Source organism: Ambystoma mexicanum, chromosome 4p (genome assembly GCF_040938575.1).
Source record: "Ambystoma mexicanum isolate Mex_15411 chromosome 4p, UKY_AmexF1_1, whole genome shotgun sequence".
In the NCBI taxonomy this organism is placed as follows: Eukaryota; Metazoa; Chordata; class Amphibia; order Caudata; family Ambystomatidae; genus Ambystoma; species Ambystoma mexicanum.
The window spans coordinates 127,075,577-127,090,652 of record NC_090927.1 but is presented as its reverse complement, the minus strand read 5'-3'; the positions used below and the strand labels follow the sequence as shown (position 1 = coordinate 127,090,652).

Sequence of the window (15,076 nt, the reverse complement as noted above, 5' to 3'; positions counted from 1 at the left end):
GTTACGCTAAGTTGTGCAGAATATGGATGGGAAGATTTACATGAGTTCCTATGCATAGCAAACAGCAACAAAAACAACAGATATATTAACACCTGGAGAACTTTGCTATCTAGATCCAGTTAATGTCTCAAGATATTTCCTTCATCGTTACATTGCCATGCTACACTTAATTTGCAATAAAACTGTTCCTCCCCTTGGAGAAGTGCAGCACTTCTTTTGGAGAAAAGAATATCAAGCGAGGGGAGCACCACATATTCACATGCTGTTATGGATCAAAGGTGCACCGAAATTTGGGCACAACAGTGATAGCACTGTTTTGCAGTTTATCCAAAAATATGTCACATGTGAAATCCCTTCACAACAGACACATAGTGAGCTGCATGGGGAGATTTTACAATTTCAAAGGCACAAATGTGGCAAATACAAAAACAAAAAGGTAAATACTACACCAAATGCCGATTTGGTTTCCCTAGACCAGTTACAGAAACAGGTGAAGTAAACAACTTCATGTCTTCAGTTCGACATAGTGTTAAGGGTAAATCACCCAAGAACACGTATTACATTAAAAGAACAGAAGAATCAAAATATATCAATGATTACAATGCAATCATTGCCCTCTTATGGAATGCAAACATAGATGTGCAGTACATTGCAGACAATTCAACAGCTGTTGCACGATATGTTACAGCCTACTTAACAAAAGCAGAAAAAACAGAGCTTCAAGACCTCTGGGATGACCTAGCATCAGACAAAACATTATCACAGAAATTGTACAGCCTAGACATAAAAATGCTCTCTCATAGAGAATGTGGGGCCTATGAAGCAGCAGATCGTTTAACCGGCACTGCTTTGTATGGAAAATCAGACAACATAGTATGGCTCAGTCTTGGTCCTGCAAAATCTAGGAAAAAATAAATAAATAAAATAAAAAAATAAAATAAAAAAGAGTGCTAAAATCATATGATGACATAGAAACAATTGCCAGAAATGATCCCAACAGCCAAGACATTCTAAAAAACAATTTACTGGACACATACTATCCGAACAGGAGTGGCACTCTGGAAAGCATGTGTCTATACAACATAGCTCAAAACTTTGCATACAAAAATAATGTAAAACCCGATGAAAGCAAACGCAGATATAGAGTGACCGGGAAGGGAACTTACTGAAACTTACCAAAGGAAGCTAAAATTAATCATGTAAAATAGTCATTAAAAACTCCTCAACAGAAAGAACTATATTACATGTCTCCGTTACAACTTTTCAAACCATGGTGAAAAGAGGAAGACATACTAGATAACTGACTGCTATGAAGATGCTTTCAAAGCGAATGAAAGCACTATCACTGATGAGAACTTTACGCAGTACAAAACAATGTTACACAATGAGCAGCAACAGGAAGAAGAACTTCAGGCCCAAATAGATAAGGACTCTTCTGTAACAGGAAGTCGAGAACCATTAGGACAACCACTAATAGCAAATGAGGCTGAAGTAGCTATGGCAGAAGTAGAAAACACCATGTATCAGTATCAAGAAGATACAGAAGACTTGACTTAACCGTACAACAAGCAAAACTTAACAATGATCAGCGCACCATTTTTGAAGACGTAACAAAACAAATTGTACATGGTGTACAACACGAAAATAAAGAATGTACCTGCCAAAATTACAAACCTATACTGCTGTATGTCAGTAGTGAAGCTGGATCAGGGAAAACATTCTTAATCAAAATCAGCAGCAAGTTCCTTCAACAATTGACAAACAACAAACTGTCAGCTGTTTTAATGGCCCCCACAGGTTTAGATGCCTACAACATGGGCGGTGTCACTTTACACCGATTACTATTGCTTCCAGTAGAGCATCAAAATAAATTAGACTATTACAAACTTTCTGCAGAAGCTGCAATGGAATTACGCAGAGTATTGAAACAAATGAAAATGCTACTAATAGATGAAGCGAGCATGGTCTCCAACCTAATGTTGGCTTTGATTCATCTCAGATTGCAAGAAGTACTTAAAAATAACAACGAAGAACTCTTTGCAGGGTAACACATTATTGTTTTCGGAGATCTTCTACAATTGACACCAGTGAAAGGTGAACCGATTTTTAAAACCTTAGGCCACAAACTCTGCCGGAAAACTGTTGGTAGCATAGGTAATGTTAACCTTTGGCAACATTTCTAATACAGAGAATTAACTGAGAACATGCAGCAATCTGGAGATCTCACTTATGCCAACATCTTAAAAAGTTTTAGAGCTGGTGTATTATCGCAAGAAACACAAGTTGTATTGAAAAACCGGCATATACATGCACTTTATGGCGATCGCATGTGCAACTGATGTTATGGAACAAATAGCGCTCAAAAATGTCAATTGTATGGCCTTAATGTCAACTCTTGCAAGCTGTTTCAAATTCAATGAAACAATGTTATATAAAGAAATGCAGATTCCAAGATGGCCGCTGTGATGAGGAGTCGCATCTGAGCTGCGCTCCGCCCGGACCACCACACAAATTAGCACAGATTCAGCAGCATAAGTGGCCAGAAGTGGCGGATCGCCCACGCAGTAACAGAGACCCCCCGCCCTCAGGTGGTTTTGATGTTCATCAAGAACTGTGGTCGTCTAACCGGGAGAGACATCGCGACTTCCCCTCCCCCACAGCGGAACTCAGAGGCGGGCACTGGAGGAGCTGAGAGGCCGAGGAGTAACTCAGACAGCGGGGAAGGACCTGGGGACCTCCCCCCTCCGTTACGAAGGACCGGAGCTCCCCTGAATCTGGCGACCGCGAGGAGACCGGAGAAGGATCGCGCCCACATCCTCTCGCCTGCTGCGGGTGAAAGTCGCTGGTGGATGAGGAACCCGGGCAGCGGGAGGAGGGACGCGGGATCGCAAGAGAAGGAGGCGGCGTCCTTCGAGGGCCCACACAGGAGGAAGGCGGCGGGCACGGGCGAGCGGCTCTCTGAACGCTGGCACGCGGGGTGGACCGTTCGGATCTTGGAATGGGGCCGCCCTGCGATCTCGACGGCTCTGCAGGCCCCACACGACTGAGGTGAGTCCGGTCCGGAGGGACCCGGGTCCCGGTCCCGCACTAGAGGAGGAGGTAGAACGGAGGGGGACGAAGCGAACCCCCAGGCAAGACCCAGCACACCATAAAGTCAGGGGACTCCCCGGGGGGGTGGAGACCCATATAAGGACTCCCAAAAATTTGAATATAAACAATACAAGTGGATCGAACCCAAAGACACAATTCAACGCTCACCAAAGCAGGCCAGATACCTGCATAAAGCCCATCAAGCTAGGCAGATCCACCATTGGGAGAGGGATGAACGGGATATATGAGTGAAGGAGACTGAGAAGGGGTTCTATTACCCCCCCCAACCCACCCCTGGATAACACGGACACACCCCACTGAAAGAAACGACCAGGAGTACCCCAAGCACCATACATGTGAATCGCACGGGGAGACAAGGCGGCTCCCGCAAGATCAGACATTACTACCCCTGACTCATTAGGGGATAGGAAAGAGAACATAGCCCAGAAGGAGCAAAACAGAGGAAGGCCAAACAGGTACCCCAGGACCGAGGGGGGAACCGATAAACCCAGGAACGCCCCAGAAAATGATAATATGTCAAGGGCCAAGGGGAAAGGCAACACCACGCAGCAAATGCCACAATCCTCTAGACAAGACGCAAGCATTATACAAATGTGGTCAACTGAAGGGATGACGCAAAACAGAAATCAGTCACACGAGGACCCTCAAAGGGTGGGGGACCCGCCGGCCCACCACCAACAGCCACCCACTAGAGATGACATGCAGACATGGTTCCAGGACCTGCAGGAAAAATGTATGTCCACGGTGCAGGAACAATTCAGCACGATGAAGGACGAAGCAGGCGGTTCAGGACATGAGAATTGACATGGCCAAACTAGAGGAAAGAACGGACATAATGGAGAGAATCCAACAGGTTGCGGAAGAAGCGACACAACTCAGTGAAACTCAGGAACACCTAGTAAGACTTACCCACAACCTGGAAATCCAGTGCGAAGACCTGGAGAACCGTTCCAGACGATCCAACATTCGCATTAAAAATATGGCGGAGACCGTCCTAGATAAAGACCTGATGTTCATAATTCCATGTCTAGGATCGACTACTTCTGGGCATTGGTGGGCCTTTTGGGAAAGATACAGGGGATGGAACTGGGAGCGATAGCACTCTCGGACCATGATTCGATGTGGCTCGACTTAAACTTACCGGGGAAATCGAATGGCCTGTGGAGGTGGAGACTACCCCTGGATATTATCCAAGATCCGATAACAGGGGAAGCCATAAAGGAAATGATTGAAGAATACTTTGCACAAAACAATACCGGGGAGGTCTCCATGGACACAACCTGGGATGCGTTTAAAGCTGTACTGAGAGGGAAGCTTATAGCCCTGAAAATTACGAAGGAAAAACAAAGATATGTGGGAAAAGGAGTTGGAAAAAGACCAAAACAGAGCTGCATGAGTAAATCCTGACCCACCCCACTAGGGCCAACAAGAAAGCACTGAAACACACACAGGGCCAATTGGAGCAACTGCGCTCAAAAAGGAGCAGAAAAGAACCTAATGTACTTAAGACAGAGATATTATATAAAAGCTAACAAAAACAAAACAGACAGACTCCTGGCGAGACAACTCAGCACAAAGCAGAAAGAAATAACGATTAAGGCCGCACGAAACTCCAAAGGGGAATTACAGACTAGAACGCAGGATATTGGGGAGGCATTTAGAGAATACTATCAAAAACTATACTACTCGGATCTCCCAGATGCAGAGGCACAGGACACATATCTGAAAGCCCTCCCCATCCCACGAATCTCAGAAGAGGATAGACAAACCCTAGAGAATCCAATCAGGGAAGAGGAAGTTAAAAAAGCAATAGCAGACCTCCCAGTAAATGAAGCACCGGGCCCGGATGGATTTTCAGCCCCTTTCTATAAAGAATATGTGGATCAGATATCCCCAACCCTCACTAAACTCCTAAACACATTCAAAGATAATGCCAATGTGACTCCCACAATGAATGAGGCGAAGGTGTTAGTCTTCCATAAACCAGGGAAAGATCCAACACTCCCCGAGGCATATAGGCCGATCTCCCTGATTAATTTAGACGGGAAAATCTATACAAAGATCCTAGCAGCGAGACTATCCGCTCTTCTCCCCAAGTTAATTAATTTAGATCAATCTGCCTTCATCCCGGGAAGACAAACCCATGATAACCTTAGGAGACTAATCCATTAGTGGAAAAAACAGGCATAACACATACCCCAGCACTACTATTATTATTATCAGTAGATGCTGAGAAGGCGTTTGACCGGGTAGAATGGTCAATGCTATTTAGAGTCCTAACCCACATGGGATTTGGGGAACAATATATAGCCATGGTGAGGGCGAACTACAATTCCCCTTCATGCAGGGTAGCAATCAATGGAGAGGTTACGGAGAAGATTCTAATTTCTAGGGGTAGGAAACGGGGCTGCCCATTGTCCCCACTTTTGTACGCTATATTCTTGGAACCATTCTTAATAAAAATAAGGGAGACTGCACTCATTAAAGGGATCGAAATGGCAGGAACAAAGCATAAAGTAACAGCATACGCAGACGACATGCTGATAGCCATGGAAGACCCGGAGGCAACTTTACAGGTAGTGAAGGAACTAGAAGAATTTGGGAACATATCAGGACTATAAATGAATAGGAAAAAGTCAGAAATACTGATTCTGACGGGAGACAGGGGGAAGATAGCAAGGGCAGCTAACCTACTGGATCTAAAACTGGGCGGGAAGAGCATAAAATACCTGGGGATTAGAATAACCCAAAAGATGGAGCACCTATATGGGGAAAATTATCCGCAACTCCTAGCAAACGTACACAAAGATCTAGATAGATGGAACCCACTACATATCTCTTGGTGGGGCAGGATACAATCAGTCAAGATGACCACTCTCCCAAAGATATTATATTACTTTCAGGCTCTCCCGGTGGGCACCCCACACATCTTTTTCAAAACGCTCTCCAAGGCTATCTCCGCATTTATATGGAGAGGGAAAACCTTGAGACTAGCAAGGGCCACTCTCACAGCACCAATCAGGGAAGGGGGATGGCGCTCCCCCACTTTAAGAAGTACTACCAAGCTGCGCAATTAAAGGTCCTGAGGGAATGGATGGGGGAAAACCCGCAAACGATATGGGCAAAACAAGAGAGGGCGGTGGCAAGAACACCTCTGATGGAAATACTTTGGAAGCAGAAACAACATAGACACCCTAATCTAGGGATAAGCGAAATTATGAAAACCACACTGGAGGCATGGGACTCCCAAACACGGAAAGGCATAATGAGCACGGCGTTAGGCCCCTTCACACCCATCTTTCCCCCAATTCCCACCAGGGAGGGAACAAGGGGCATATGAAAATTGGGACGAGGTGGGAATAAGGAAAATTGGGGAAATGTTTGTAGACAATCAAATTAGGTCACTTGACTCATGCCTCTTATCAGCATCACGTTCCAGACAAGATAAATACAAATATGAACAACTTAAACACTGGCTGAGAACACCGGACATTACTAAAGCGGCAACAAGGAGCCTTACCCCATTTGAAAGCTATGCCATTTCCAACTCGGAGGGAGGGGGGGGGGGGAAATGGGTGTCGACGTTGTACTCCTTCATAAACACACAAGACACGGAAATAAAATGCTCTTACATGATTAGGTGGGGCAGAACATTGGGGGAAGAACCAACGAAAGACCAATGGGAAGACCTATGGAAATTAATCCCCAAAATGACGTGCTACGCACAGACCAGAGAACTGTGGACCAAAATAGGGACTCAATGGCACTACACTCCAGAAAGACTACATGCCATGTTCCCGAAAACGTCAAATAAGTGTTGGAGAGGCTGTGAAGTAGGCACGTGGAGGCATATATGGTGGGAGTGTAAAGGGATAAAACCATTCCGGGAGGAAATTAATGGAGAGATGGGAAAAATGTTTCCGGAAGTGGGGATGTTGGGAGAAGGAGTTTGGCTGTGCGGATTGAGAGACCAAACAGCAAAAAAAATCAAAAAAGACACAGTGGAGAGGCTTCATGGGGCTTCTCATTGCAGCATGGTCTACTATCGCCCAGAATTGGAAAAACAAAGACACCCCACTAACCTTCACATGGCTACAAAAGGTGTGGGCCCAAATAACTATGGAAAAGATCACCCATTCACTTCAAGGCACGAGGGACAAGTTTGCAATGGAATGGGAAGGGGTTCTGGAATACCTACAGTCGGATTTTATGGAACAGTGGTGCCCCCATAATATTAAAGTATCGGACATGTTCAATGCCTGAATAAGTCCCGGAAAAATGGTCAAATGCCCCGGGGGGTGGGAAAGGCTGTTTATTCTGTTGATGTTTTAGTTATGTAAAACCAATAAACACATGTTTTAAAAAATAAAAAAAGAAATGCAACCAATAATAGAAATGAGCACCACAGACAAACTAGACGTACATGGTATGACAGTACCCATGTGTGAGCAAGCCACAAGACTAAATAGTTTAGAAAATTCAATCTCCAACACTGCTGGGTTGGAACAAATATGGAAATTATCCTTAAATTGTAGAGTAATGCTTAAATGTAACCTTGACGTAGAGCAAGGGCTAGTTAATGGAGCACTGGGCACAGTTGTTGGCTTTCAATCATACCCACGTGATAGCAACATTCAGTTTGTAAATATTCCCTTTGATAAAGTTTCAGAAGTGAAAAGGATAGGGCGCTCAATTGCTCGATTCCTTCTCTTCAAAGACATGTATGTACGTAGAGAGCAATTTTCTCTAACTCTTGCATATGCAGTTACCATTCATAAATCCCAAGGTCTTACCCTAGACAAAGCATTGATAGATATAGGAAACAGTGTTTAAGGAAGGCATGAGCTATGTAGCATTATCACGTTTACGTACACTTGACGGTCTATTGCTAATAAACTTTGATTCAAGTAAAGTCAAAGCTGATATTCCTTGCATTCTAGAATACAATAGATTGTGTTCACTGTACACCCCTCATCTGAAACAATACCCTGTTCCAGATAAAGTGAAACGTGGTAAAAAAAGTAAATGAAACAGAAATGCAACAGAATTCAACAGCAAATTCCGCAAAGAAAAGAAGCTAAAGTTTCATCAATTGCCGCAAACATAGAACAACCTATTAGGGAATGTAAACCAGGGACGTCGGCAAAGAAGCAACAGAAAAACCGAAAAATGCACTCCGATACAGAACTTGATGGGCCATTCAAATTTGCAAATGAAAGTGGGGTAAGTTACTATGCAAATGTAGCAATGAATATTCTATTTCAATTGCCACCAATTTTTAACAATATTTACCTGCACAGTACAGACCAATTGTGTTTGCAAATGTTAGTGCTGCATAGAAATGCAACAAGCAATCCTGACAACACATACAGTGCTCATGGAGTAAGGCAACACTTGGGACGACTGTGCTGGAATGGTGAGATTAACTATGAACTCACAAAAAGATCCACAAGGATTTCTAATGTACATACTACTGAGATTGCCCTTTCCCACTGTCAGCATCAGCTAGCCCCTTCATTACAGAGGTGCTTGAGCTGTTGGTATGTAAAATAGTCTTATTTAACACAAGTTCCAAGGAACACTCAATGTCTTAAGGCACGACGCTTCGTACAAATCCCTGAGCTCCCTCAGATATCCTGCTAAACATCTTTCAAATCGGTTGTGCTCCTCACCTGGGGGAAAGCTGGGTTTCGCAATATAGGTGTCCTCAGCGATGGCCACGGTGCTAGATTATACAGTCTGTTCATCTTATCTCAAATCCCCAACGTGTACCTCGTTATAAGACTTTCCCTGAGCCCATCCTCCCTTCTCATCCATGGCATTTTCCCACCACCGCCTGCTCTTTCTGCACCCAATACTTCATACTCCCCTCTCTTCCCCATTCCGCAAGTACCTGCAGCTGCGCTGCTTGATAGTATTTCAGGGCATTCGGGCACCCCACGACCCCTTGCCCTTTAGATTTATATAAACCCCCTCTTAATCCGTGGTTTCTTCCCATTCCACACCTACGGCAAGATCTTGTCCTGTATCCCGTTTAGCACCGCCCCTGCCAGTGGGATAGTTAACTCCTGGAACAGATAGAAGAGGCTGGGTAGCACATTCATTTTAACAATCGCTATACGCCCTAGCCATGAAATGTACACGCCCTTCCATCTCCGTAGGTTCCTTCTGATCTGGTCAACAAAGGGGGGGGGGGTTCATTCCTTTTGTAAAGTTCTTGCAAAGAGCCACTCCCAGATATCGTACCGACCTCTCAGCCCAACCAAATGGTGTTTGAGTTTTAAGGTGCTCTTCCTCACTCAGTCCAACTGACAAATTCAATATATTTCAATTTTAAAGCGATTAACCCTGATTCCCCGAGACCCTAGAAATAATAGTTGTGCATTTTTCTTATGGTAAATTACACATTGTGGACATTTTTTTAAATAACTAAACAACTGATGAAACAACAAAGAAAACATGTGTGTGTATATATATATATATATATATATATATATATATATATATATATATACACATACACACACACATTCAGACAGCCTCAGGATTTGGATGGGAGGTTAAAATGGATGCGACATCTCTCACTCAAGTTAGGTCAGTGGATAAGGTTTGCATTACCAAAAACCAGAGCCTCAGATTTTTAGAAGAGTAGGATCTGGGAGGGTTATGTCAAGGGCACAGACATCCTATATATATAACAGAAAATGTGAATCTTGCATTACTCCTCTGATAAAACACCTTCCCACAAACCTTTACAAAGCAAAAGCTTTGACCATTCTAACGGCAGTAAGGACCACCTTTCCCTCACTAAGCAGTAACCCTCCGTTTCTCCGCCATCTACATATCCTAACTGTACCCTTTACATTAATTCATTTCAAAATCTATCCATATTATTGTAAATGATGATTTACAGCCCCTTGCGGTTCAGAGCTCAGTTAATGCTTAGCTTGGTTCAAGAAGAATAAAACCCAAACAAAAACACAACCTTAAACCAATAATATACACATTAAAACCTACATAAGAATACAATAGTGATCTAAGACGGTCAATCAAACATATGGTATGTAATCAAAAGCTAGAGGGGAAACCCAGGGATCAAAACGTGCACTCGCCACTAGCCAATAACGAGTGATATTTGACTCTTGGCGAGTAAGAAATAGTGTGCTGTGTGCAAGTGGAGAAATGAGGTGGTGAGCGACTTTTTACGTCTGGATAGTAGCCTGAAGGTTGACATTTTGTACCCCTGAGGAATAAGCGATACCATGGGCAACACATGAATAATCCAGTCTATAAATGACAAAGCACAATCCAAATCAAATAGAAATGATAGTCCTGATGTGAGATACATTGATTTACCTGCAAATATATGTCTGTATGTACTCTTCCCATGCTCGCATCAGGTGACCAAGAATTAATCATCCACTGCAAATCTGGCCACCACTCAAACAAAGACCCCCTTACTTCCAAACCAGACCAGAGGGCAGAAAGAAAAAGATGCCTGAATGCCCCTTAAAACAGATTTGCACACTAGGGCCATAGTTTTTAGGTAGGCTGGTTATCTATGAGACATAGGGCAAAGTATAAACTCGTTATCTTGAATACTACACAGGGACTTGCCCACCCTACATATTGGCCCATCTGACTCCTTACTCTCCCCTTCGGCTCACCTCCTTGTCACCTTTCGTGCCCCTTGCGCTTCCTCTTGTTTCCACTCTCTTCCTCTCCTCACTCCTTTACTCTGGAATGCTCTTCCTCTTCCTTTCCACACGACTCCCTCTCCATCTGTATTTAAATCCAACCTCCTAGCTCTCCTCCTTTCTGAAGAACCACTTGCATAGCATTCTATGCCGTCACATCTCCCTGTTCTTATCTCCCCCTACCTCTCTATGACAACCCCATGGCACTTATCCCTCACCCCTTCATCCTAAAAAATACTTCCTCCACTATTCCACCTCTATATAACTCTCTACTGTCATTGTTCTTCCTCTCCTGCATCATCTGGTTTTATATCCACATCCTCTCACCCATGGTAACGGACACTGGCCTACCGCTCTATAAATCAATGTTCCAAAGTTTTGTAAGCATTTTTGTGTCAATAATGCATTGTTTTCCCTGTCATTTTCCTTAAATATATAAACATATAAAACCACATACAGGGTCAAGCTTCAATATGGACATCCAGTTCAATTCACAAATAAATGTTGTCTATATCGTTCAACTTACCGCAAGATAAAATCCTGCCCCCCTTTGACTTTCTTGTGGCGCGAGTCGTGTGATCCTTGACCAGGACCTTGGCGCGAAGGAAGCCCAGACATGAAACAGGTCTTGCCTGGCCAGCAGGTTGATGAATGTTGGCTTAAGAGACTGAGGGGAGTATGTGGGATATCACCAGTAGCAAGGTGTGGTTCATATGTGCCATTGCAGATGGAAGCCCAGGAATTCAAATAGCCATGGCGCGCTTTCCCAACATCATGATGAATTGAGGCGCCAGAGACAAGCAGAGCAGCTGAAAAGTTACATCATCTCCATTCAGCAGCACCCGGATAGAGTTCATAGGAGCAGTGTGCTGCTGCAGGAGGAAACTCAATTATGAAACAGATCCATTCCCAAAGCAGTGACAACATCGAAGCAGGTTGGGTGGGATAAGCAGCCCGCCTTAAGCATCGGGGTAGAATGAATGTGCGGCATGGGTGGAAGCAATGTAAAGGGCATGCCATACTTGCTCAGCTAGACTACTGCATCCGGGAGAGGGCTGAAGATCAAGGGTTGGGGGCTGAAGTCTGCTCCAGACAGAATCATTGCATAGGTAACAAGAACCCACTTCACCAACACAGTTTAACATTTACCCTGGTCAGCTGCACCAAGGAAGAGTTTACAGGAGTGTATATGCTTAAAGGATAGAACATAAGACGTGGGACACAGTCGTGGAAGCTGAGAGACAGTGCCAACCTTGGTTAGCAGTAGTAATCTTTACCATGTGCATGGGCCAGTGAAGGCTGGCACAAGGCACGTGAGCTTTAGTATGGGGGCAATGAGGTAATGAAATGGTTTAGTGAGTGGGCGAGGGTGTTGGGCAAGAATGAGGCTGGCGTCAGTGAAAGCAACGACGGTGTGTATATAAGAGGGAGCATGGGATGCTTAGGAGTCTCCACTGAGTGAATGTGTAATGAGGATACATAGGTTCCAAGTAGGCGCGTGTATTGTGCCAGCCAGACTGAGAAAATGTTCAGAGTGTGGCCATGCTGTCAGAGAGCATTAGCATGGGGTCAATGAAGGGTAACAGTGGTCAGTGAGGGTGAGCATACAGACAGAGATGGTGAGCACGGCTTAAGTGTGGGAGAGTAGGATCTCAGTGGTGTTGTGCATTGTGCTGGTGAGCGTGTGCACGAGGCTAGCAAAGATAAGCATGGTGCCTGCAAGGGCGAGCTTGGCGTTACTAATGTTGAGCCAGGAGACCGCGAGGGTGAGTAAGAAATCAGTGAAAATGAACATGGGGACTCTGATGGTGTGCTCGCTTGTGATGGTGTGCAAGGGACCTCTGAGGGGGAACATTGTGTCAGGGAGGGCACAGATGGTGAACTTGGAGTTGGTGATGTTCTGAACAGGGACAGTGATGGTGAGCAGGAGGACATTGAGAATGAACCTGGAGTCAAAGAAGGGGTGCATGGGGACAAAGATGGAGAGCATGCAATCAACGAGAAAGAGCATCGAGTCTCCGGGGATGTGCATGAGGATATCGAAGGCGATGATGCGATCAAAGTGGGTGATTTAGGGGATAGTGATGGGGAGCTAGGTGGCAGTGAGGGAGAATATGGGGGCAGTGATGGGGAGCTGGGGGAATAGGGAGCTAATGATGGTGAGCGTGTGGACTGGGACACAGAGTCTAGCGATAGGGAAGGGGAATTTGGGGGCAATGAAGATAAGCATGGCGATGGTGAACTTCTAGCCAATGAGTGTAAGCATGGGAATATTGATGGTGAATGTGGGAAAAGCGAGGGTGAATATGGGGACATTGAGGGTGAGCCTAAAGACAGAGAAGGTGAGGATACAGTCCATGTGGGTGAGCATTGAGTCCAGGAGGAGAAATGCAGAGTCCGCGAGGGGGATGGTGGTGTTAGGGATGGAGAAGGCGGTGTCAATGTGGGAGAGGGCGGTGTCAGGGAGGGAGAAGACGGCGAAAATGGGGATAATGAGGTCGAGGATGGCGATAGCGAGGGTGAACATGGGGTCCGTGAGGGCGAGTATGGGGTCAGCGAGGGCGAACATGTGGTCAGTGAAGGCGACTTTGGGGTCAATGAGGATATGCATTTGGTGGGTTTAGGTGAACATTCGTTTATAGGACATGAACAATGTTCAGTGGTGTTGTGTAAGCGGTTGGTAAGTGCAACTATTGGGGCAGTGTGAGTCAAGGGGGTTATGGGGGCAGAAAGGGGAAACTGAACGTTAGCAACGTTTTGCATGGTGTCAGTAGTGTGGAGTATAGGGTCATTGGGCACAAGTATTGGGTCCGTAGGGGTAAGGATAGGATCAGTCAGGCAGGACATGGGGTTGCTGACAACAGTTATGTTGATAGTGGGCGTGAGCATGTTGCCAGTCAGGGTGAGCAGAGAGTTGCCAGAATGGATACACTAACTGTGCAGGTTAGCCACGACGCCAGTTCCAGCGTCTGAGCCAGTGAGTCAGTGCCAAAATCGTGTTTCTAGGCTTCAGTGCGCCAGTAGGGTTGAGTGAGGGGTCTGCCAAGGTCTCCGTGGGCGAGGAGTTTGGCTCTCTGTTGCAGAATTGCCTCTGTCACTTGGCCCGCGAGGGAGGCGCGTGGATCTATGGCGTGAACGAAAGTTCTATGTGGGGCAACATGGGGGGGGGGGGGGTCTGCGAGTCCGAGAACTTAAGAGCAGCCCGCTCGAGAGACGCAGCACTGCAGCGAAGGGGCTGCTCCCCAGCAGTATCTATGGGTCGCTCCTGTCTCCACAGCCGGGCGGTACCACCCCGCTCTCAGAATGGATGCGCCCGCCTCTTGCCACACACCGACACCTGCGAAGACACCGGAGGAGACGCTGACACTAAGACAACAGCCCCTAACCACCCGCCCCCCCCTCTTCCTCGCAAGTGAGACCGTCCTCCATGCACCAGAATACAGCAACGGAACGTGCCACCGCCTTCGCGAAGGGTGGATCCTCGTAGCCCCGCCCCCTTTCCACCTGCGCGACTGTCCTGCCCTTTTGGGGGTCCCCCCCGTGCTCCTAACATATGTAGAGTTAGAAGCCACGCGCTGTGCATGACGCAGGGCGATCTCCCCCCCTAATGCCCTGTGTAGGATGCGCCTGCCTCCCCTCGCCTACGGTTGGTGCCGGCCCTGCGCATGCGCAGTCTCTCCACACGGTACGTTCGTTGGTTTGACAGCTCGGCCGGCCCCGGACAGCGGGGAGGAGACCCAGGGGGAGCCCGGAGAGGAGAGGCCGGCCTACGGGGTTGCCGGAGGAGCCTAGCGAAGAGAGGAAGGTGAGGGCGAGGGATGTCCCGGCTGCGCACACCCATAGATGCGGCAGGGAGTGGGGCATGGTTTTGGCATGTGATGAAGTGCCTGCGTAGGTGAGGGCAGCCGCAGGAATAAGGTGAGGCATACACAAGGAGCACTTAAAGGTGATACTGAAAGGTGACAGGCCATTGGAAGGTGAGGGGGAGGGGCCCAAGGCATGGGAAATAAGCTCATGCTGTTAGAAATAGGTTCACTAGTGGAGAATTGACGAAGAGCACTGGAAATAGGCTTAGGGTACAAGAAATGTTCTGGTCTAATTGAGGGGGAGGCCCAGGGTATTGGTGATAACTGGTGAGACTGGGTCTGCAGACTCTTTTTAACTAAGCAATTCTTTCTAACTGGGGCCGCTCACCTGTAACCCCGAAGCAAGCCTACTTTCATCTTCTTACAGCGCCTCGTTGCCCAAGGGTTGTAGATAAATAGCCT

The 15,076-nt window shown here is 46.3% G+C and overlaps 1 protein-coding gene and 1 long non-coding RNA gene across 8 annotated transcripts in view; one reads left to right on the top strand and one right to left on the bottom strand.

Moving 5' to 3' along the window:
- LOC138453063 (uncharacterized) overlaps positions 1-14,291 on the bottom strand; it is a 195,403-nt gene extending 181,112 nt beyond the window's left edge. Inside the window, exon 1 of the long non-coding RNA XR_011260357.1 lies at positions 11,335-14,291. This is a non-coding gene — a long non-coding RNA (uncharacterized lncRNA). The remainder of the gene's footprint in view (positions 1-11,334) is intronic.
- A 173-nt stretch (positions 14,292-14,464) lies between these two features.
- The window catches only part of MAPRE3 (microtubule associated protein RP/EB family member 3), a 1,726,857-nt gene continuing 1,726,245 nt past the window's right edge, over positions 14,465-15,076 (top strand). For 4 of the 7 annotated variants that reach the window (XM_069605540.1, XM_069605544.1, XM_069605539.1 and 1 more), the window contains exon 1: positions 14,465-14,613. The gene's annotated coding sequence lies outside the window, so the exon portion shown is untranslated. The remainder of the gene's footprint in view (positions 14,614-15,076) is intronic. The other 3 variants (XM_069605543.1, XM_069605541.1, XM_069605542.1) reach the window with 3 other exon arrangements.